We start from the raw sequence: 24,831 nt of genomic DNA, 5'->3' as shown, positions 1-24,831 counted from the left end.
GAGGCTGATCCAACGTCTGATATCCTTAGAAGAAGAGGAAAATTTGGATGTGGACACGGGGAAGAACATCCAGTGAAGACAGAGGTAGAGACTGGGGGATGACGCATCTGCAAGCTGAAGAACACCAAACATTGCCACAACCATCGGAAGCTAGGAGAAAGGCACAGAATGGACTCTCCCTCAAAGCATCCAGGAGGATCCAGCCCTATCAACACCTTTCAGACCTCCATAACTGTGACAGAATAAATTCCTGTTGTTTTAAGCCACTCAGTTTGTGATAATGTTATGACAGCCCTACAGAGCTAATACAGAAAGGGGGAGTTTGGGGGGCAAGCCAGACATTTTTCTAAAGAACAGATATATGATCAAAAAGAATTTGCAGTTGAGAACATGAACGCAGTGCTGGCATCCCTATCCACACTCATTCGGTTCCTAGTGAAATCAAATCAGCTTCTCTCCCCCTCCTCCTCTCTGATCACACATTTTGATAACTATACCTGAGTCCTGGGTTTGCTATGAGGAGATAAAACCTTACAAAGAACCAACTGGTGGTTGCCAGAGGGAAGGGGTAGAGGGAAGGGCACAATGGGTGAAGGGGAGTGGGAGACACAGGCTTCTAGCTGTGGAATGAATAAGTCACAGGGATGAAAGTCACAGCGTAGGGAATAGAGTCAACAGCACCGTAATAGCATTGTGTACTGACGGATGGTAGCCACACTTGTGGTGAGCACAGCATAATTATAGGCTTGTCCAATCTCTGTGTCATACATCTGAAACTAATACAACATTGTATGTCAACTATACTCAAATAAAAAAAAAAATTAGGGGCACCTGGCTGGCTCAGTCGGTTGAGTGTCCAACTCTTGATTCCAGCTCAGACCATGATCCCAGGGTGATTATGGGATCAAGCCCCACATCAGGCTCCACACTGAGCATGGAGCCTGCTTAAGGTTCTCTCTCTCTCCCTCTGCCCCTCTTCCCTGCTCATGCTCTCTATCTCTCTAAAATAAATAAACAAACAAATAAATATAATTTGAAGAAAGTTAAACTTTAAAATGAGGGATTCAAGTATTTCAAATATTTTCTACTGAAAGAGAGAATCATTTACTCTGTGTAATTGCTGAGGACAGGACAACGCCTAATGAATAAGAGACAGAGAAAAGCAGTTTTATCTCCACCTGCGTAACGTTTTGAACAAGCAGATGGATGGAAGGCAAACGTACTACCTGATAAGCAAGCCTGATGAACTCTGGTCCATAAAATATCAAAAAGAGGCTCTGGAGATTTCACCTTTCTGACATCATTAAAGGACTTCCTGTATGGATCAGAGAATAAACTAGATGATCCCAGAACCGTCTTCCATCTTAAAGCTGACCACATGATTCTGAGTTGTGGTCTAAGAGCAGTACGATCTCAGAGAGGCCTGAGGTAGCAACTTCTCACAGGCCAGACTCAGGCGGGCCGTGGAAGGAACACTGTAGATGAGGTTCTGGGTCTGCTGGGCCCCAATCTCCAAGAGCCATGACCTATTCCCCATAACACATGGCCCTGCCCCTCATCTTGACTGATCAGATTCGCAAGTGCTTTGATTAATATGAAGACACTAATCGCAGAGATGTAGGGGCTAGAGCAAAAACTTGGTCAGATAAGTAAGAACACAACAAGTCATCACCACGTACGGGTTAAATTTACATGGGGGCAGGAAACACGAGTGAATGGGGAAAACTCAGAGGTAAGGAAAGCAGAAAAAAAAGAAGATTTCTGGTGTCCTGCATATTTACCTGCACATCAAACTACTCCAGAACTTAGTGGTTCAACACAACAACCTTCTGTCACATATCATAAGTGTGTGGGTTAGGGATTCGGTCAGGGCTCAGCAGGCGATTCTTCTGTTCTGCATGGTATCAGTGGCAGTTACTGCAAGGTAAGAGGCCAGCAGTTGGGCCGGTGCAGGAATGTCCACGATGGTTTCATTCAGGTGTCTGGTACCTTGGCAGGGACCGCTGGAAGATAGACTCAGCTGGGGCTCTAAACCAGAATGCCTAACTATGGTGTCTCCATCCAGCATGGCCTTTCAGGGACACTGGATTTCTTTGCTTTTTTTTTTTCTTTTTTTCTTTTCAAAGCTTATTTGCTTATTTTGAGAGGGAGATAGGGAGAGAAGCATGAGCAAGGGAGAGGCAGAGAAAGAAGGAGAGAGAGAATCCCAAGCAAGCTCCTTAGTTGTCAGCACATGGAGCCTGATGACACAGGGCTCGATCTCACGAACTGTGAGATAATGACCTGGGCTGAAATCAAGAGTTGGATGCTGAACCCATTGAGCTACCCAGGTGCCTCCGGCCACTGGATTTCTTACAGGCAGGTCGAGGCCCCAAGAGTGAATATTTCAGTGAATGAGCTAGAGCTGCATGGCCTTTCATGATGGGGCCTTGGAAGCCACATAGCATCATTTCCACCATGCTGTAGTGGTGGAAATAAGCCCACCCAGATTCAAGAGCCAGGATACAAAGCCCATCTCTCTATGGCATGGTGGGGGGTGGAGGGGGAAGGAGGGGGTTATCATAGAATTAGTAACCATGGCTTAAAACCACCACCTCAGGGAGGAATGAAATGAGAAGGGTTGCTTTCCAGTTCACCCCCATGAGGGGCCTCATCCTTACAAATAAACCCTCTTACTTGGTTAACTTGAGTGGGGTTCTGTGCCTTGCAACCAAAATAATGCTGTTTGGGGTTAAGTTTTGTCCCTCAAAATTGAATATTGAAGTCCTAACCCCCAGGACCTCAGAATGTGACTGTATGTGGAAACAGGGTCTTTTAGTTTAGTTTATTTTTAAAGAACGAGGTTTTTAATTTTTTTTTTAATGTTTAGTTATTTTTGAGAGCGACAGAGCAGGAGCAAGGGAGGAGCAGAGAGAGAGGGAGACACAGATTCCGAAACAGGCTCCAGGCTCTGAGTTGTTAGTACAGAGCCTGATGCGGGACTCAAAGTCACAAACTGTGAGATCATGACCCAAGCCAGACTCTTAACTGACTGAGCCACCCAGGTGCTCTGAGATAAAGTCTTTAAAGAGGTGATTAAGGGGACACCCGGGTGGCTTAGTCGGTTAAGCGTCCGACTTTCGCTTAGGTCATGATCTCACGGTTCGTGGGTTTGAGCCCCGCGCCGGGCTCTGTGCTGACTGCCAGCTCAGAGCCTGGAGCCTGTTTCGGAATCTGTGTCTCCCTCTCTCTCTGACCCTCCCCTGCTCATGCTGTCTCTCTCTCTCTCTCCTAGAAATAAATAAAAATTTTAAAAAATATTTAAAAAAAAGAGGTGATTAAGGTAAAATGAGGTCATTAGGGCAGGCTCTGATCCAATACGACTGGTTTCTTTATCGGGAGAGATGAGGAGACAGACACACATAGAGGAAAGGCCATGTGAAGCCACAGGGAGATAGATGAGCATCTATCTACAAGCCAAGGAGAGAGGCCTCAGAAGAAAGGAAGCCTGCATCTTGGTCTCAAACGCCCAGCCTCCAGAACTGGGAGAAAAGAAGCTTCTTCTGTTGTGGGAGCCCCCCAGTCTGTGGTACTTTATTAGGGCCACCCCAGCAGACTAACACAAGGTCTGACCAAGCACATGTGCACAGTGTGGGTGTCCGGGTGCCAAGGGGGAGCGTGGGCCTGCAAGCCTGCTGGTTAGAGCAGGTGTGGTCACACGCAGGCAGCTCCGGCACGCTGTGAGATCGCAAAGCATACTAGGAGCACACAGCTCACTGCCTCCCCAGTGCGCGTCCTCTGGAATCAGGAGATACGGGATGGGTGACTCATTCCTCCCGTCGCCACTCCTGGCAAAGGAAAGCATTGACTGACACTCTTTATAAAGGCAGCCACGTGTTTTTCTTGGGAAAGAGAAACATAGTCTTGGTCCAGCTTTCTTACAAATACAGACCTGTGCCCGTGAATTCACACGTGCATGCGTGCGTGCACACACCCCCTTACACATCCGTACACTCTACCCTTTGCGTTCCCTCTCGGACCCACAGTGTCCCCCATCCCATGCCAGCACCCGGCACAAACCAGGAGTCAGGAAACCTGGGTTTGGTTCCAGCTCTGCTAAGCCTCACTGAACTTTCCCAATTTGCTGTTTGCTCAGCTTTAGAAAGTAAGGATTGGCCTACAGATGCCTTCTCGGATGACTCTGAGCACCAAAGGCTCGTGGTTCTGTAATCTCCGTACAGGGAAGAAGCCCTCGCCTAGCGTTAGGGCATGTGGTCTCTGCTGCTAATCAGCCTTGAGCATCTCACGTCCTCTCCTCTTGGCTCAATTTCCCCCCACTGCAAAGTGTGCTTAATGGCCTCCAGGCTCCCCTTGACATTCCGAGACCCAGGACCTAGCCTTTTCCCCATATGTCCACTTTCCTCACTTCATCTGTTCTTGCTCTTCCCACCTTGAACAAAAACGTCTCTTTCTTGCTGTCCTGAGCTTCCCCATCTCCTCTCACGGCTTTGATCTCACCACCACCCAGTCCCTCTCCAACATCCATTCCCTGAGGGCTCCGAGCTCCTACTTTCCCCTCTCCATTCCAAGTCCCACCTCACCACAGGGATGGCCCGTCCTTCACCTTGGCCTCCATTCTATGACTTTGACTCCTGTCCATCTCAACCCCGCCCCCCATGATCACTCGGGAACCTGCCATTGCCCACACCAGCACCTCATCCCCGGCCACAGCAGCCACCCTCCTCCTGTCCATGGAGTCTTGCAAAGCCCAGCCTCCGTCCGCATCTCTCTCCTACACGCTGAGTTCCCTCCCTTCCTAGCTGGCCCGAGGGTCATGATTCCTCATTTAACCCACTCTCCTGCTGTCACTGCCAAGCCTTCCCCACCTTGCCCTTCAGTCACAACAACCCATAAAGCCTTGAGGCTGTGTAGTCAACCCAGCAATGTGCCCTTTCTATCCCCAGCTCCAGACACCAGATTTCCACTAGAGAAAGATGTTTGGACGAGAGCCAAATGAAAGGCCTCTAACAGCAGCTGGCCTCAACAAAGATGGACCATCCCTCCACTTGTCCCCACCAGTCAGCCCTTCTTCAATCCCCCACAGCGCCTTCCAAACCTCCCCTGGCCCCGCGTACCCCGGCCTGGGATGCTGACCATCTCACTCTCACGGGATGACCTCACCTCCTACTTTGTAGAGAAAATAGAGGCAATCAGGAAAGGACGCCCTCACCTTCCTGCCACCCCACCTACGAGCTTTGCACACTTACACTGCCCTTCCTGCTGCACGCAAGGGGTGCTCCTCCACCTGTCCGGGGCTAATCCCACCATCTGTGCCAAGATTCCACCCCACCCCCACCTCCCTAAGCCCTCGTCCCACCAAGGAGCACACCCCCCTCTGCTATCTGTGTCATTTCCCCAGCCGTGGGCACCCTTCTCTCAGCCCAGATGCTTGATCACATCCCCATTTCTGGAAAAAAAGAAAGTCCTAGCCTTTTGTCCTTGCCATGAGTGGCAACCTATTTCCCCACGACCTTCCTGGCCGAGGACCCTGCAAGCAGGCACGTGTCTACAACATCTCTGGTCTCCACTCATGGAGTCTTAAGGTGGAAATCCTTTAAGGGCTTTCCTGCTGTTAATAAAAGAGTGTCTACTCACTACTGATTTGCAAAAGAGTCAAATCATGCAGGAACGTTTAAAAACCAAATGCAAAGTCTCCTCTGCCACAGGCAGCCAAGCTGCGTGTGTTCGTGCCGCTCCCAGGCACCTGTCTACTCACAGGCATGCACACGTGCCAAGCTCTGCACAGACAGGCTTGTAGTCAATGTGTGGTCCTCCGGCCTGCTTTTCTGAACTTTTTTTTTTTAAATTTTTTAAATGTTTTATTTATTTCTGAGAGAGAGACAGCATGAGCAGGGGAGAGGAGAGAGAGAGTCAGACAGAGAGAGGGAGACACAGAATCTGAAAGAGGCTCCAGGCTCTGAGCTAGCTGTCAACACAGAGCCCGATGCGGGGCTCGAACCCATGAACTGTGAGATCATGACCTGAGCCGAAGTCGGACACTTAACTGACTGAGCCACCCAGGTGCCTCATGGCCTGCTTTTCTCATGGCACAACAGACTGTGGGCGTCTTTCCACATCCACAGATGTGGCTACTAGGATTCTGTTGTGTGGACTCACCACGATCTACTCAACCAGGCTCTACTGGTGGGGTGTTTTGTCTGCCATTTACTACCCCCCTCCCAACTCTGCCCCCAGCCAGGTAAAAGAGAAGCCCCTTCCTAGCTCCTCCTTCCTAGTACAGCACCCTCCTATACCCCGACGTCAGGGAGGGGCACCCTCCCCTGCACTAGGGCCTAGAGTCCAGCAGCTAGTGGCTTTCTCTTGCTTTTCTCAGTCTTCCCTCCCTTCTCTCTTTCGATATCTCTCTGGCACAGGCAGTATTGCTGACGCATACAGAGGGTTCTGGGGTCAGACAGACTTAAACTTCAATCCCAGCTCTGCCACTGATGAGCTGGGCAACGTTACTCAATCTGTTCAGCCAATGCGTGTTTATTCAGCACGTACTATATGCTGGTCCCAATGGGGTGTAACCCCTCCAAGTCTCTGTTTTCTCATCTAGACAATGAGTGTCATGATACACGGTGGTCAAGCAGGCACAGTGAGGTAGCTGAGGGTCTAGCATTTTATCCCATTTGTTCCCCAAAATGCTGATTCTCCCCACTCCTCTCTCTTTTTCCTTCTTCTTCCCATCTGTCAGAGGGTGGTCCTTGACAGGGTATCTGCTCATCTCAGTTGGTCGCTCCCGGTGCAGACATTACAACTGCCATCGGAGCTAAGCCTCCAAAGCTAAGCAACACTCCCCACCCCTACCCCCATCTGCAAGTCACCTGCCGCCCTCAGGCTGCTCTGAAGCTCTCAGAGCCTCAGTGTCCCCAGCTGGAAGGTGGGTTGAGGGAATAGTGCCCTGCTGTCTGCCAGTTTAGCTCATATAGGAATCCATCAGTCAGGCAGAGTGATTGCATCTGTCTGCAGCACAGGTCACTTATGGTGAAGACACATGGCCAGTGGGGCTCACCACCTACCCCACGTGCTCCCTCAACCCTCCTTCACACCCAGGAGCTGGCTTCAGAAGCAACAAAGAGGATCCCCATGCTGCCCTAGCTAAGTCTCCCTGTTAGCCAGTCTCTCTGGGGTGGCGGATTTGGAAGAGTCTAGCTTGGGTCCCCCTCTGTCCCCATGGCCGTGGCAAGATCTCTTATGCCAGGCCTCGGCCTCCCTCTCTGCCAACTAGAGGAAGAAGCCCCTTGCAGTATCCCCACAGGGGGCTGCAGGGGACAGAGGGCATACTCTGCAGGGAGATTTGAAGAGAACTTAGTGAAGGAAGGAAGCTGTTACCTCCCCCAGGACAGAGGCCCAGGTTGGAGCTGGAGGCACAGGAAGGGCCCATCACTAGGACCTGTCACTGCAGGGACACAGAGCTGGGGCACAGAGGAGAGGGAGGAAATCCCCCAACCCCTCCTCCTGGCTGATGTCCTGCTAGTATCTCAGACAAGCCCAGGAGTCCGGCCACCGCCCCCCCCCCCGGCCCCGGGCACAGAGAGCAGGACCAAGAAGGTGTCTGGAGGACACAGCTGTCACACCCAGCGGGGTGCCACTGTTTTACTGGAAGTGCCAGCCGGCGGGGAAGAGCCCGGCACGGCCCTGCTGCTAGAAGGCGCTCCACGATCTTGGTTTCAGACTATGGACTGCATGACCACTACCCGCACCCCGCTCCACGCCCGCTCTGTCCAGCCCCTCCTTCCTCCAGGCTGGTGGAGGAACCTGGTGCTCCGTTGTCTGCTCAGGGAGAAAATAATAAAGATGACAACCTTCGGCTCCATGCTGATGCCCAAATCACCCCAGGTCTCATTTCACAGGGCCCAGCAAAGCGCCAATCGCTCCCCCCCCACCCCCCGCATCTCCACCAAAGCTTTAAAACCCTCTGCCTGGCTTACCGTCAAGCTACTGTCAAGCGTACCAGCCAGGTCTCCCATCTGTGACGTGTTTGGCCCCTTGGAGTCAAGGAAGCAAGGCCGTGAATCACACTAAGTCGGCGAGGTGTATCTGGTACATTCCACTCACACACGCAGTGTAGCTCTGCGGCACAAGAGGGGCACTCACTAGGGAGCCAGGCCAGCCCCTGGCAGGCTGCTGAGCCTCTCTGGCCTCACTTTCCTCGGTACAAAATCAATAATGCCCCCTTTCCGCAGGTTGCCACCGAGAGAGAGGAGAGCTGGCCCAGAGAAGCCTTCCTCATTCAGCCTCCTCTTCCCCAGTCAACCCCCCGGTGCAGATGTGACATGTGAGGAAACAAGGGGGTGACCAGGAAGGGGTTTCTCACATACCCGCACCAGCAACTTCTCCAACCTTTGCTCAGAGCCAGTGGGATGCCCCCTCTCGCCCCACCTCACCCCTCCCAGTTGACCTATCCCCATCAGGGCACTTTCACTATATTTTGAAGAAGCCAAAAATATTTTCTTTCTACTCAGTTTGAGAACACATTCTGTGGCTTTATTTTGCTGGTAATTAAAGTGGGTCTGCCTTATCCACTGGGGCTACGTTCCTAGACTCCCCATGGATGCCTGAAACCACAGATCATAGGAAACCCCACAGGCACCATGTTTTGTGCGGTGGGGGCGTACCCACCATACAGGTTAACTTCTACATCAGGCGCGGTAAGAGATTCGCAGCAAGGACTAACAATAAAATAGAACTATAACAATATACTGTAATAAAAGTTCTATGAATCTCTCAGAATACCTTTGTGTCCCGCACTCGTGCTTCTTGGGAGGATGTGAGGTGATAAGGTGCCCACGTGATGAGAGGAAGTGACGTAGCAGTAGCCGCCATTGACCACAGGTGACTGGGAGGGCACAGAGCAAAACCGTGGATAAGGGAGTCTGCTATGTTTCTTTGTCGTCACGGACAGATGGGAACATGGGTGCACAGCCTGGGTCTACGGCCTCCACGGATGGAGACGGGGGTGGCGGGAAGGAAGAGCTCACTGGAGGGGGGCCCAGACTGGGGCATCCGCAGGAGGAGAGAGTGGTGCTGACTCCGTCTCTGGATTTTTCTTTTACTGAAACCACCAGCACTGGGGATTTGAGTCAGGACCCTGGGACCCTCAGCCCTGCTCTTGACCCCACCGCTAACCCAGAGCAGCTCCCTCCTCCGGGGCTAGAAAATGGGTCCAAATTTTCCTCTCCTGGAAAAGCAATGAGGTGAGGTCAAGTTATTCAAAGAGCTTGGATCCAGGAAGTCAATGTTGTTTGGAAATGGACTTTGGAGTCTTGGCTTTGAGTCCTGATGTGAACTTTGACCTCAGGCATATTACTTCATCCTTCGGGGCCTTGGTTTCCTCATCTGTGAGGTGGGGGTAATGACGCACACCTCTGGGTGTCACTAGGGGGGTGCACTGAGGTCACGTCGGAGGGGCCTTTGCACAGTCCTGGGAGTGCTCAGCAAACAGGAGGTGCATTTAGGGGAGAGAGCATATCAGAGCGAAAGCCATCCTCGCCTAACCACTCTGGCTGGCAGGGGGGCAGGGGTGCCAGTAGCCTTGGGGGATCTCCCTGCTTCGGGCCTCCCAGCCCCTCTTGGCCAAGGTTTCCTGTTTTCCTCTTTTCCTCTTTCTAAAGAAAAGAAAAGAAGCAATCCTTCCCCTGGAGACCTTTATCCTAAAACTAGCTGGGGAACGCTGGACACATTCGCTCCATGCTGAGTGTGTTAAGCCACTTTCTGGGCTTAAAAAAATATATTATTGTTTACCTAATGGTTCCTCTGTGAGAAACGGGTGTCTGTTCCTTTAAACAGAGCACAGCGCGGCAGACAGAGCGGCTCCGTCCTGGCAGCCAGAGGAGGGGGAGAAGGAGGGCATCCTGTTGTTGAGTAGAGACACAGAGACAGACAGACAGACAGGCAGGCAGGAAAAGGTCAGCGCAGACCGAGGCAGGGGAACCCAGCTCATTTTTTTTCCTACAAGAAAACTTTCTTCTTGAAAAAAAAAATACTCACTTTTTTTTTTTTTTTTGCCTATATTTTACCAGTCTAACCCAAGATACTACTGGCTTACTTAAGACGGGGGAACTTTCTCTGAGTAGAGTGGCGTTTCAAGATAAAGAAGTTCCCGACAGCCTCAAGTTCTCAAACTTTTATGCCGATGATGGCGTATTCTGAAATTTCTTTTCAGGGGGGATTGGGATTAGGAATCGGGAAGAACACGTCCCGTTTACTGAATGGCCATGCTCACCGTACACAGCCCTGCCCGCCAGGGAGATTATGCACTCCATTTCACAGATGTGGGAACCACCGCTCAGGCTGATTAAGGGCGTGCCCAAGGTCAGGGACGTACACAGGTGGTAAACTGAGGTTTCTCCCTGAGTCTTCAGGCTCCTCTTTCCAGCACACCACACCTCCTTTCTTGTAAACACAGCAGCAGATCTGAGTGTGGGATAGAGGGAAGATGGGGGGGGTGGGGAGCTTCTGGCTGCGTGGTTTACCAGTCTCTACTTTGAACACCTCTGGCAACCCCCTGGTTTTTGGAGTTCTCCAGTATGGAGGAACAAGCCCAGCGTCCTCATCTCCCAAGGGTGTGTCTGATTCAACTGCTAGCATGAGCAATGTTACAGAGCATTTACAAAAGTTACGAAGCACTTTATCAGTTGCCCAATCAGACTGTGTGACTCTGCTCCTTACATTTAGAAGGTGGCCCATAAGAGCCTACAGATCTGATCCCTGTCTGCTCTTCTAGTCTCTTCTCCTCACCCTCATCCTCTGTGTGTTGTGAGTTCCTCTAACACGGTGCCTCTCTAATGTGAGCTGCAGCACCGGCAATCACCGGGGAGCTTGATGGAAATTCAGGAGCTCAGACCCATCCCAGAACCCCCGAGTCAGAATCTGCCTTTTAATAATACCCCCAGGTGCACCCTAAAGTATAAGATGCACCACTATGGCACACCCAGCGTTTCCACTTCAGGACCTTTGCACATGCTGCCCCCCCCCCCGGCCCCAGCCAGCCAATCCTCTTTTATCTTGGCCTGACTTGGCCCTACTCATCCTGAACTTATATGCCGCTTCCTCAGAAAAGCCTCTCTTCATCCTCCCTTCACTTAAGTTATTCTCCCTTAACCGTCCAGTTCTTCTCTTTCATGCACTTTTTGCAGCGTGTAATTACAGACAACGTTATTGCATGTCTGTCTCCGTGAAGGCTGAGGCCACGTCTCACTGGCTGCCCAGGAACGCAGGAGGCTCTGCACAAACACACGTTGAATGAGTAAACACGGTGCTGTTGCTGGTTCTGGATGAAGAGAAGTCCACAGACAGAACCCTTTGAGGGCATTGGTCTCTCTAGGCATTTTCATTCCATTCCAGCAAATATTTACGGAGTGCTATTATGTGTCCAGAGCTGGGGTCACATGTGTAAGGGAACTACTTGTGACAAAATGCCTCCCAGAATTTTGGCCCAGCAGTTCTGTTTTCTTGTTCAGGGCATAAGGTCAGGGGCTGAATGAAACAAAGCCAAGAAGGGTTCGTTCCTGGTGGCAACGACAAGGGACCTCAGAAGAAGGGATAGAAAATGAATATTTCCTAGCCCCATGGTGCATTAAGGAGGACGCTCATTGAGATGAGCACTGGGTGTTATATGTAGGGATAAATCACTGGATCTACTCCTGAAATCATGATTGCACTATATGCTAACTTACTTGGATATAAATTTTTAAAAAATAAATAATATAATTAATTATATATATATATTTCCTAGCCCCCATTTCTGGGCCAGACACCTACATAGCTTGCAAGTATCAAAGATGGATTTCAAACACACTAGAATAATCTTTGAACTACTTGATTAAGACCCATGACTTTTGTCTTCTTTTGTTTGTAAGTAAAATTAACAAAGCACATGGTGAAAAAGTTAAATAGTAAAAGGGAACCTGGGTGGCTTAGTCGGTTAGGCATCTAACTCTCGGTTTTGGCTCAGGTCATCATCTCACAGTTTTGTGAGTTCAAGTTCAGTCCTCTCTGCTGACAGTGCGGAGCCTGCTTGAGATTCCCTCTCACTCTCTCTTCTCTACCCCTCCCCTGCTCACACTGTCTCTATCTCTTACAAAATAAATAAATAAACTTGAAAAAAATTAAATAGTAAAGAAGGGCCTTATTCCTCCCCACCCTTAGTTCCATTCTCCAAAAATAACTATTTTTTAACTCTTTCACCTGGTGTTTCTGGTAGTTAACTCGAAATCTCTATTAATTATTTCTTTATTTGCCAATTTATCTATTCAATATTGATTCCTTGCTATGATATCAAGATGTGATTTTAGCTGCTTTGTATCACTTCCACCTTCTTTCTCTATTCTCCTCAAAAATTTATGTCACTATTGATTACTTATATTTGTAACTCTGAGTAATATACATATATATACCCTATATTAATCTTTCATCTACTATTAGTATTTACTTTCTACTTTATAAAAATATTAGGGCCTCCATCTTTTCATAGCTCTCCTCCCCACACCCATCTCCTAAGTTCTGACATTGTACTTGTACATTGTCCAGGCTGATAACATTTACATTCTGTTGTTTGGCAAATATTATTAAATCTTCAATTCTTTATCTATAGAAATATTCTAAAATATGAAAATAAGCAGTTTTACATTATTATTATTATAAATAAAATTCCTAGATGATTATGCTTTCTTTATTCTAAGCTTTATATTTTCCCTTGAGTTTCTAATTGCCTTTTTTCTTTATTTATCTTTTTTATAGCCTCTTTTTTTTTTCAAATTCTCCATCAGGCAAAGTATTCAGTTAGCAACACTGCCCAGCACCCTTACCCCAACTTCCACGCCATCTTCCTGCATGTTTCCCTTCTAGTCCTCCTGAAAATTCTTGCAAAGTGCTCTCCTGGGTTATTGTGAAGGTTATGACTTCCTCTTTCTCGGTTCACTCCCTCAATTTCACTGGAGCACATTCTCAAGTAACTTCCTAAGAATCTGTAAGAAATACCTTCTCTAAATCCTTGTATCTTTTGAAAATATCTTTCACTTTTTCAATAACTTTCCTGAATTACTTTTGAAAATTACTTTTCCTCCTAATGCTGAAGTCATTTGCTTCATTACATATTCCAGGATCCAGCATCACTGATAAGAAATCTGATTCGTATTCCTGTGTAGATGACATTTTTTCTTTCTTTCCTTTTTTCTTTTTTTTTTTTTAATGTTTTATTTATTTCTAGGAGAGAGAGAGACAGTGTGAGCAGGGGAGGGTCAAGAGAGAGGGAGACAAGGACTCTGAAACAGGCTCCAGGCTCTGAGCTGGCAGTCAGCACAGAGCCCAACGCGGGGCTCGAACCCACGAACCGCGAGATCATGACCTAAGCGAAAGTCGGACGCTTAACTGACTAAGCCACCCAGGCGCCCCATCATCTTTCCTTTTTTCTTCCTTCCTTTAGGATCTTCTCGTTTCCCTTTGTGCTCTGAAATTTCACACTAATGTACTTTTTTGACCTGCTGTTTCACTCACCTTTAAATTTATAAACTCATGTCAATCAGCTCTGGAAATTTTTAAATGTTCCATTTACAATTTTTCCCTTCTACTTTCTTTGTTCTCTATTACTCCTGTAAGTTGAATATTGTATCTCCTGGATTCAACCTCTGTCTTTTATCTTTCATAGTTTCTACCTCTGTCAATTTCCTGAGCTATCTCTTTGTCCTTATCAAACAAGCCACCCATCATACCTCAGCATGTCCCCAAGGCTAACAATTACAGAATAAGATCTAGCTCTTAGATATTCTTCTAAATTGCATTTTCCAAAGTGTCTTTCTTAGTCTTTCTCTCCACCTTTTGTCTTTCTCTCTCTCTTTCATCCCCCCCCCAACTTCCCATTACAGAAGTTTCTCAAATATTAGGTGATCTTTAAATATCTGTTCACATTTTTAAACATGGCAAAAGTAATATAAAGATATTTTTCTAATTTATTCTATATATTTAATATATCAATATTTCAATGAGATTTTCCATGTATAGTGTTTTATACGCACACACATACACACACACACACACACGCTCACATATATAGACTAAAAGATAGTTTGCCAAGATAATTTGTAGGAAGACAAACAAGGAGGAAAGATTCATGCTTTCCCATATTATAAATTTATAGTAATTAAGTCAGTGTGGTATTGGTGTAGAAACTGGCAAACAGACCAATAGAACAGAATGGAGAGCCCAGAAACAGACAGGCAAATAAATAGAAACTAACCACATGCAATGGTGACATTACAGATCAATGGGGAAAAGATGTGTTTTTCAATAATTGGTGCTGGGCCAACTAGCTACTTGTATGGAAAAATCAAAATGAGATTTCTGGCCCACTCTACAAATGGAAATAAATTCCAGATGGATTAAAGACTAGACTTTTTTTGTTTTAAGTGCTTTAACTTTTTTTAAAGAAAATAGAGAAGATGATCTTTATTATACTGGCATACAGAAAGAGCCTTAAAACACAATGAAAAAAAATCCAAAAGAAAAAAAATGAGTACATATGATTGAAGTAAAAATTTTAAAGTTCTATACAATAAGTGATGCCATAAACAAAACAAAAAGGCAAGTCACAGAATAGATGCTCGATTCATACGGCTGATAATGGACTGATACCCAGAATATATCACGGTACTTACAAACCACTAAGAAACAACCCAAGCAAGAAAAAGAAGAAGTAAAATAAGAAGGAGAAAGGCAAAGAATGTGAGTCATTATCACCAAAAATAAACAAATTATGGTATATATTTAATGTGGAAGAGTGTAAAGCAGTTACCTGGAGGGACGAGAATTGCAGGAGGAAAGGAAATAAGTGAATGTGTCATTCTAACCCAGAAACCAACCTGTGCTCTTCCTAGAACCCATCTGACCCTCTAAAATAGTTAAATCTTCAACTCTATCAGATCTTTGGTTGCAGGTAACAAAAAGTGACTTTGATTAGATAAAAGAAAATGGAATGTTTTGGAAGGGTCCTGGGATAGCCCGTTGACCCAATGGAAGGCATGAGCCCGGCCTCTCTGGGTCCTCAGTGTAGGAACACATAGACCAATTCTTTAGAGCAAAATCTCTCAGCCTCAGCAGTGTGGACATTTGGGCTAGATAACTCCTTGTTGTGAAGGCTGTCATGTGCATCACAGGATGTTTAGCAGAATCCCTAGCCGCTACGCGCTAGATGTTAGCAGCAGCCCTCCAGGTGCGAAAATCAAAAATGTCTTTGGACATTGCCACACGTCCCCTCGTAGGGCAAAACTGCTTCTGGTGGAGAATCTCTCTGACTACCATCCCCTGAGCATCAGCAGCCCCAGGGAACTTGTTAGTAAAGCAAATTCTTAGGCACCACCCCAGACCTCCTGAATCAGATACTCTGAAGGTGGGCCCGGCAATCTGTTTTAAGAAGGCTTCTGGGCAACTCTGGTGCTTACTCAAGCTTGGGAACCACTGAGCAAGAATTGGCCCTAGAATGACCCAGCTGCAACTTCTCTCCATCGACATGGATAACCTTTCAAGATTCAGATGCTTGGGAGCGTGTATCTCCTTAGTCTAGATTAAATTGCAGGCCCCTCTCAGGCTGAAGAACCAACTTTGCATGGAAGGACATTGAATAGAGAAAGAGGCAGTTCCCCCAAAAGCAGGGGTGGAGGCTGCTGTTTGCAGAAGATGGAGAGAAGAGATTCCAGCTGATCCCCTCCTGAAAGCCGAGTCCATCCCATCACCGATGGTGTCGGTGAGCTCCAGGCTGGCCTCTGATGGTCCCAGGAGACTATTAGGGGCCACTGTGAACTACAAGTTCTTGGCCAGCTGCATTATCTTAGGTTCTCTGAACCTGTTTCCTCATCAGAAAACAGGTAGAACTACTGTGAGCATCAAATAAAAGAACACGAAGGTGCAACACAAATACTTATTGAAATGGGAAAGGCATGCGTTTGCAGCAGTGAACCGGGTGAGTAGCCTGAGGAGGAAACACAAAGTCCTTTTTTCCAGCATTTTAATAATAATCAAGTGGCTTGTTCCATCTCTGGTTAAAACATCAGCACCATGGGTGCGCCTGGGTGACTCAGTCGGTTAAGCATCCGACTTCGGCTCAGGTCACCATCTCATGGATTATGGGTTCAAGCCCGGCATCAGGCTCTGCACTGACAGCTCAAAGTGTGGAGCCTGCTTAGCATTCTGTATCTCCCTCTCTCTCTCGCCACCTCTCCCCTGCTTGCACAATGTCTCTCTCCTTCTCTCAAAAATAAACATTAAAAAATATTAAAAAGAAGTGTTTTGAATTGTCATGTTTCAGCAGCTGTGTGATACCTGATGCTTCCACGCTACCAGAGTTTGCAGAGTAGTTTCTCGTGCATCCGCTCATTGGACTTGATCCTCACAGTGCCCCTAGGAGTCCAGGAGAACCAGCACTCTCATTCAGCATTATAGATGAGGATGTTGAGGGTCAATATGGCCAAAACTTGACCGAGATCACATCGCTGATAAGCTCCAGGACCAAGCTCTCATAGAGTTGAACCAAATATACACCTTACTGCTCGGTGTATAATGCCCAGGAAGGACCCCCCCACTGTGGTGAAACACACAATTTAGGGGACTCTCATGAAGCAGAAACCTACGCACGTGCAAAGTTTACTAAGAACAATATATACTCACAGTCTGCCTCCTGTGCTTGGAGGAAGTAATCCAGAGGTGCCTAGCTGGAGACCCACTGCTCAGTTAGCATGCCATGGAATTTTGTTTGGCAGCTCGGTGTTTTCGAAAGTGCTGTATCAATCACCATTCAAACACACCTAAACACAGCTGATGCCACCCCATGCACTCTTTCCATCTCTTTACTACTGTCACTTACACAAGATGCCAGGCCCTAGGAAGGAGCAACTAACTGTCTGAACCTAGGAAGGGCACCTATGCCCTGGCTGCCATGCACAGGAAAGGGTCCCACAATGGGAAGCAAGATACTCCACCCTGGGGGCCACGCTATATGATTTCATCCTACACAAAGGTGAGCTCACAGCGAGTGAGTAGGGGCTGAAATCCAGCCCACCTCTGTTCTCTAAGTCCCGTGTCCTGGCCCAGGGCTTGTTAGGTGGAGCTTGGACTGTAGCTCAGTCTCCACCTGCCCTATCAGCTGAGCAGTCTTTGTGCAGTGTACAACCTGCATGGTACAGGGCAGCCCTGCTTCTCAGAAAAACTCACATATGGCAACCCCAGCCCCCATCCCCACATGGCAACAGCTGGAGGGAACCAAATCATTGCTGCCCACCCTGGACGAGGCACACACTCTCCCTGTTGACGGGGCACACACTCTCCCTGTCACCACAAATCCCCACCCAGCCCACTTTGCTTGTTTATGTCACCTGCCTGGCCCCTAAGGCATGTGAGTTTATGACCCCTGTCTCAAACAATAAATTTTTTTTTACATTGGTTTATCCAGGTAATTAGTTTCATGGTCTATTTCTGAATGGCATTTTTTCTTTCCCACCCAACCCCCTTTCCCAGCACTCCTGGTTAATCTATTTATTTTTACTTTACCTCCTTCTAAAAATACATACAATACAACAAGATTTAAAAAAAAAAAAAAAAGTCAGCCTCCTGGTAATCTCTGGAATGTGGGAAAAGCACTCTTACCACAAAGTTATATTAAGAAGTTTAATTATCAGAAAATGACTATATAGCAAATATATCAAACACTAAGTATGTGCACTGTATATATGCACTGAGATTCCTGGGAAGCCACAGTCTATAAACCCCTTCGCCTCACCCACAACCTCAACCGACTCTTTATTCCTTTCCTTTGACCAGCATGGGAGACTTCAAGGTGCACTTGCTCCTGTACAGCCTCTCGCCTTGCCGGGACCCCCTACTTATGCTGCACTTGAAAAGCTGTCGGGAGAACGTTCTCAGCTCCTCTCAAGGCTGTGATCATTTCTCCTTTCTGTTGGCACTGACTCACTCCCTATTTGTTAGCCATGTATTGGTTCATTCCCTACCTTTCAAGAAGCCCTGGGGCTCTAGGTTGCTATTGTGGGATGTCTCAGTTAGCTACTGCTGTGTAACAACCACAAACATAACAGTGGCATGTAACATGAAGTGTTTCTCACCCAAGTGCCTGAGGGTCAGTTGGGGTGACTCTGCTTCAAGCTACACGTCTGCAGATCATCTGAGGCAACACTGCTCCAAGTGCCTCTCACTCTCCTGGGCCTGTGTCATGTTTTTTTCAGGGCATGGACAGAAGCACGAGACAGCAAGCTCAACGGCACAAGCACATTTCAAGCCCCTGCTCGTGGCACACCCATTAATATCTCATTTGCTGAAACAAGTAAAATAACTAAGCCCAAAGTCAAAGCCAAGTATACTTACCCCATAGAGATGGACAAAAAAAGGAAGGAAGGAATATTTACAGAAAATGCCCACCCTCTGCCCTTTTAGTCAAAGATATCCTTTCCCACATGCAAAATTTGCTTCTTCTAGTCCTAAAATACTCCAAACATCGTATCCAATCCTGACGCTGAGCCGGAAATCCCAGAAACTTAGGACCTACATCAGATCTCACTAAGGCTCCTCTTGATCCAGGGACCTAAAAATAAAAAGAGACGAGTTGCTTTACCCAGGCAATGGAGGAACAAAGACAGAAGCACTGCAAGAGCATCTCATCTGAAGCGGGAGTAATCTGGGAGTGGAGAATATGGCTTGATTTGGACCCTGTTCTACATTCTCAGACCAGCTCCCTAGTCTTTTCTTCTNGGGGGGGGGGGGGGGTCTCCTTCATCCCTTTCTGTCAGTCTTGGCACTTCTGAAGTGTCCCCTGGGGAATATGTCCTTAATAACAGAGAGCAGCACTGCCCAAAGAAAGGTGGGGACCCAGAAATTTATTTACATCCCCACTAGCCTCATCTTCTTCTAGATCAATCTAGTGGCAGTTTGGGAAACAAGCTCTCTTAGAAAGAAAGAAAGAAAGAAAGAAAGAAAGAAAGAAAGAAAGAAAGTTACTTTGTAAGTTTTCTGTGAATTGTATTCATTTCAGCTTTAAGACCAAAAGCTATATCCACAATTCTTTCGGAGATTTCTCTCTTTCTTTCTTTCCTTCTCTATCTGTATTTCTATCCCTCCTCACACCTTCAATTTTTCAGTCTTTTTGCCCAGTTGAAAGGATACAGTCGACACTCTGTTTGCTCAGAAGAGCTTCAGACACAGAGAAGATGGAAAGCATACTCCAAGTGTGTGCAAACTCAGATGAGTGCTTACGCTTGGTGTGAAAATCTCTATAGTAAGTATTGCTTCTGTACCATCCCTTCTACTTCTAGAAGGGACTGACTAGATCATTACAGCTCATGCCTGGTCCCACATAAATGGGCTTCCCTGGCATACTTTTTCATTCATTTCAATGGCTCCCATTGTCCAGGCCACCCTCTATAAAATTGCCACCCTCCGGCTCCACTGACCTCTCCTGTCTGGTGTGCTTCCCCATGATATATTTCACATATTTGTGCAATGTAATGAATGTAAGCTCTATGAAGGCAAAAAAAAAAAAAATTGTCAGATGTGTTCCCTATGTCTCCAGTGCCTGGGAAATATGTCACACAGGATAGATACATCCTTAATAAATAGAATGATGGATGGATGGATGGATGGATGGATGGATGGATGGATGGATAATGAATAAATGAATGAATGTATAAGCAAAATCCTGAATCTTTCACCTGAAGGAACTTCATGCCTTGGGCCCTACTCTGGCTCCAGTCTTGCTAAAAGACTGAACAGTATCTCATCTTGCTAGTTCTGACTTGCCCTCCTCTCCTTTATGATTCTGCCCAACACTGCAAGGCTTCTTCAAACCTCCTCGGTTAACACCTTCCGTCATGAATCGTCCCAGTTGCCCCAAGCTGTCTCAACTTCCCCTGGATTCCCATGCACTGGAAGGCAGAACAAATAGAAGAGGATGATTAAAACTCAGACAGAAAAACCAGAGTCAAGGTCAGAATTTTAAAAATCCATACTAAGGAAAACTAGTGCAATTGAGCAAAAAGTTGTCCTGAGTTTCCTAGTGGCCAGGGCATAAAGGAAAAGATGATGAAGTGAGCTTTTACAAAATGCATGCTAGATTGTTAGGCAAGACGACCTTTTTTCCCTAGGGACCATCAAGTCCAGTAAGCGGGGTAAAATTCAGATGGAGAATATTTCCTACCGTGAAGACAGCTTCACCTGCCTGGGAACTCAGTAATAAACTTGGGACTTATAAAGAAGGCCTGTCAGAGCTCATGTGAGCTTCAGGAAAGGGTATCACATCCTAAGAGCAGCATCCTGCTTCCTGGGAAAGAGAGGAAGCCAGGGTGGGGGACAAATGAAGGAGTTTAAAGCACCTTCCAAGAGAGAGAAACTCAAGATTTACCTTATTGTATTTTATTTTGTTTTTTCAACCTGCAAAAAGCTGAAGAGGACTGTTAATTAATTAGCTCCATTGACTAGAGAGCAAGTAGGAAGAAGTACTATTTCACTGGCTTGCTCATTCACCGGTTCACTGTTTGTTCTCTGCTGACTCTGGGACTATTATATGCTCTGATAAGGGCTGATGTGCAGGTTTGCTTTTTGAGGCTGTTGGAGAATTTATGTCCCCGGTGCTCCCCGGGGAGGTTTGGGAGAGGGGCCCCACACTCCAGTCTCTGAGCTTCATGAGCAACAGGCTGTAATGTCCTTGCTGGTCTAGAGGAACAGGGTGTGTGCCTAGGAGGGAGAGTTACTATGTTACTAACAGAAAGATTAAAGAGACAAGCTTCTTTTGTTGGAATTCCCTTTTTACCTCCTGGAGCAGAACAGGGTTGATCCCTGGGACAATGTTACCAAACTCATTGCTTCTTCACGGCTTCTATAAAATAGGGTCAACCCCTCCATTCCAATAGTTTACATTATTATATTTTATTCTAGAAGCCAGACTTCCAAACTCTGGAGGCTCCCTGTCAGGGCAGGACAGGGAGATGCAGGCATAATATTTATAGCATATCCCTCGTTAGGAATTCCAGGAAAGTAAGCTGACCTCTTAGTTCAGAAGACCTTGAACTTGACACTGTTCTCCTCAATTTGGCTCTGCTAGGCTTGAGGCAGAGGTGGGGGCTCAGAGAAGGGTAGAGAGAAGAGTTTACTGGATCCTGAAGGTGGAGTCATAAAAGCACCTGGGAGCGGATGCCACCAATACAAGAGGCAGTTTTGTCTCCTCGGCCTCTGTCCTGCCTGGTTCATGGCCGAGTGCCGAAGCCAAAATCTGGTCAAACTCTTTCCCGGATTCCCAGCTGGGTCTTCCCTGTCCTGGGTTACTGGCAGATTCTCTACTTACTAAATGTGCGTTGTGATCTCAGTTAGTGGGAGGCAAAAAACCCACTGCTAAACAGGGAAGCTACTGAAAACCCAAAACGCCAGCATGTCTAGTCTGGGGCACACGGTAACGCACCATCCATTCATGAACATCTCCATTCACAAATCCCCGTTGCCCATCCACTTCATGCAGCTGCGATGCAAGGGCCTTCGGGTCTAGAAGCTTCATTCCAAACTGGAAAGGGGAGGTCCGCGTGGTTAGGATAGTCTAACCGTTACTGTTCAGTACAGCCTGGAGGTAGCATCTCTAAGGAGGCCCCCTCTCCGGCCGGGTATGCCAAAGAGGGGCGTGAAGAATGAGATGGAGCCAGGGGGTTAGTAAAGCAATTACAAGATGAAATCAAGACCACGCTCAGCACTGGCCCCCGAGGAGGGATGAGGCCTGGAATCCAGCACAACAGCCCTCCTCTGAATCTCCCCTCAGAGACCATCCCGGCAGGATAGACGACTCTGCGGAAGTCAGGGCAGCCTCCCCGCTGTGGGGCAGACCGCTTTGGAGAGCAAGGAAATCATCAAAGGCTCCAGAAGCAGGAACACTTCAGCCATTAGACAGTGGAAGACAGATTTCCTCTAAAAGGTTCCTTTAAAGGCGGTTCATTTACCCTTGTGGGCCCCAGGAAAGCCCGAGATAGGTGCCGTCCAGGAAACCCGGAGTCTTTAAGACCGGCACGGTTTAATGCAGCATAAGAGCCACGGGTCAGACCAAGAAATGACTTCCTGACTGCAAGGGCTTATTGGACCATGAAAGAGGATTCCTAGCGAGACTGTGAAATCGCCTTCTCTCAAAAGTGTTGAGATTCTTGTTTCATTTGGGCGGCGGATTGAAAGCCAGCCCAGGGGCAGCAAGGAGAAGCTTGAGCAATTCTCAGACCCCTTCTTCTCATGGCCCAGCTGAAGCACCAAGCCTCCCCACCTCTCCCGTTGGAGACTTGGTCTGGAAAACAGGTGAAAACAGCAAATATTACATTCAGCCTAAATTGCTCTCTTTTTTCTCTCATTTGCTTCTCCATATTTGTTTTTTTTAATTGAGGTATAATTGACATATAATATTATATTAGTTTCCGCTGTGCAGCATGATGATTTGATATTTAACATATATTGCAAAATGATCACCCTAATAAACCTACTTAACATCTGTCTTCATTCCTACTTACAAGCTATGTTTTTCCTTGTGATGAGGACTTTTAGGAGCTACTCTCTGAGCAATTTTCAAACGTGCAATATAGCATTATTAACTACAGTCGCCATGCTGTACTTAAATTGCTCTTAAGTACTTGGGAGCAACTGATATAGGATGAAAATCCTCACATTTTACTTTTTTGTTGTATTTGCCGAATAGCAGGCTCCAGATCTGCAAACACTGAAGGAGAAATATTCTCAGCCTGGAAGCCATTTCGCTATTTTAAATACGTGGGGGTTTCTCCAGCTTTGCAACAGCTGTAGGATGTAAAATAAAATCTCTCCAGTTTCTCTCCAGTCCCTGGGCAACTCCAAAGTATCAAATGGTAAACCAGGGTGGCGGGCGGTGGGCAGTGGGTGGTGGGGAGGGGGCGTGGCCGGCCCCAATGGGGCAGAGGGTATACTTCCTTCATGCTGTGGAACACTTTCTAAAATATCAGATGGAAACCCTTGGAGGCCCTGGAGACCTCTAGATTTTATATCAGCAGAAGATCTGAGAGCTTTGGAAATGACCCCAAAATTGGAACACAAGCTTCCTGCGTGACAGAGTCAGATTCAAACAGGTTGTGCCTCCCGGCAGCTGGACATGGACGCTGTCTGGCTGAAGAGGGAGGAAGGGCAGGTGGGTGGGGTAGGAGGGGCCCTTTCATCTGAGCTCTTCTGGATTTGTGATCCTTCTTTAGGATAAGTCTTACTGGGTTTGCAGGCACAATGGCCATAGCCCGGCAGATGCCACAGCCCACCTGGTGAAATGAACTCGTGTGTTGCATGACTATTTACTGGGCACTTACAACGTTCTGGGAAGTGAGCTCTAGAGTTGGTGCTGGGCTGCTGAGAATGGAGACAAGTGGCCCTGCTCTTGTCTGACCTCGCCTCCCTGCTATATCTCCATCCTGCATGCCTGAGAGAGCACAGGACTGTTCACTCATTCTTTCACCCATTCACTCATTCAGTCCATCCTCTGATGCATTCAGTGGACACTCACTGCACTCCTTCCAAGAGCTAAAGATGCAGCAATACATGAGACACCCAATGCCACGCATCCTTGGGTCTAGTGATAGGAGACTCACAAAAAAACCCATAGACAGATAAAATTTTATATTTATTTAGAAAGATTATAAATTGTATTTTATATACAAATTGTATGTATATCTATAGTGTATATGTTATACACACACACACAATTTCAAAGGGTCTTGGGGTCTATGCAGCACACCAACCAGGCCCAGGTAACGGAGTGACTGGGGTGGGGCCCCCACATTCGTCCCTGTGGGTGGGAAAGGCCTCTTGTGACACCTAGACTGAAATCCACACACCAAGGAACCAGCCAGCCCCCTGAGGATCAGAAAGAGAGATGCTCCAGGCAAAGGGCCTAGCAGGTGCCAGACCTGTGGGCAGGAAGGAGCTTCACATGTTCAAAAAGCAGGAAGGACAGTATGGCTGTGGCAGGAGGAAGGACAGAGCTGGAAAGAACCATACACATCCAGCTGGGGCCTAACCCAGTACTAGCCCAGGTAGAAACATAGTCATCACCGTGTACAAAGTCATAGTTACCAGAAGTGCCAGGACAGCGAGGTTTGCAGGGCTTGGAGAGACCTTTCAGGAGGAGGGTGATCGGGGTGGGGAGGTGAGCACAGGCCTCCCTGAGAAAGCAAAGCTTGGGGTGCAATGTGAACAACGAGCTGGGGGTCAACGGGCAATGGACGAGAGCAAAGCATAGTGTTCCAGGCAGAAGGAACAGCATGTGCCGAGGCCCTGGGGAAGCAAGGGTACGGTGGATGTGAGTGGTCCAGAGGAAGCCAGAGTGACTGCCCGAGGGTAGGGGGGCAACATGTTGGAGAGGAGGACAGAGGCATAGGCAGGGGCCCGACCACTGAGGGTCTTGCACAAAGACATAAAGTTTGGGTTGTATCTTGAGAATGGTAGAGAGCCTCAAGGGAGATTTCAAAAGGGATACTTAAAACATAATCTTGTCATTCTCTCAAATGTATTAACACATCCAACAGGCATTTCCTGGGCACCTGTATGTACAAACATCGTTCCAGGCACGGTGAGGATGGGGAAGACACCCTGAACACTAAGTCTCTTAGAGGAATGTGGGGCAGACAGGTGTTGTTAGCAAGAGTTGATTATAGAAGAAAGAGCCCTTGACTTGGGTGTCATTGGCAAGGGCTCAGGTCCCAGCTCTGTCCTTTACCGAATCACCCAGAGTTCCTTAAGGATGGCGACTAGGTTTAG

The sequence above is a fragment of the Crocuta crocuta genome, unplaced genomic scaffold (assembly GCF_008692635.1).
Source record: "Crocuta crocuta isolate KB4526 unplaced genomic scaffold, BGI_CrCroc_1.0 scaffold144, whole genome shotgun sequence".
Classification (NCBI taxonomy): domain Eukaryota; kingdom Metazoa; phylum Chordata; class Mammalia; order Carnivora; family Hyaenidae; genus Crocuta; species Crocuta crocuta.
This window is presented reverse-complemented; position numbering follows the sequence as displayed.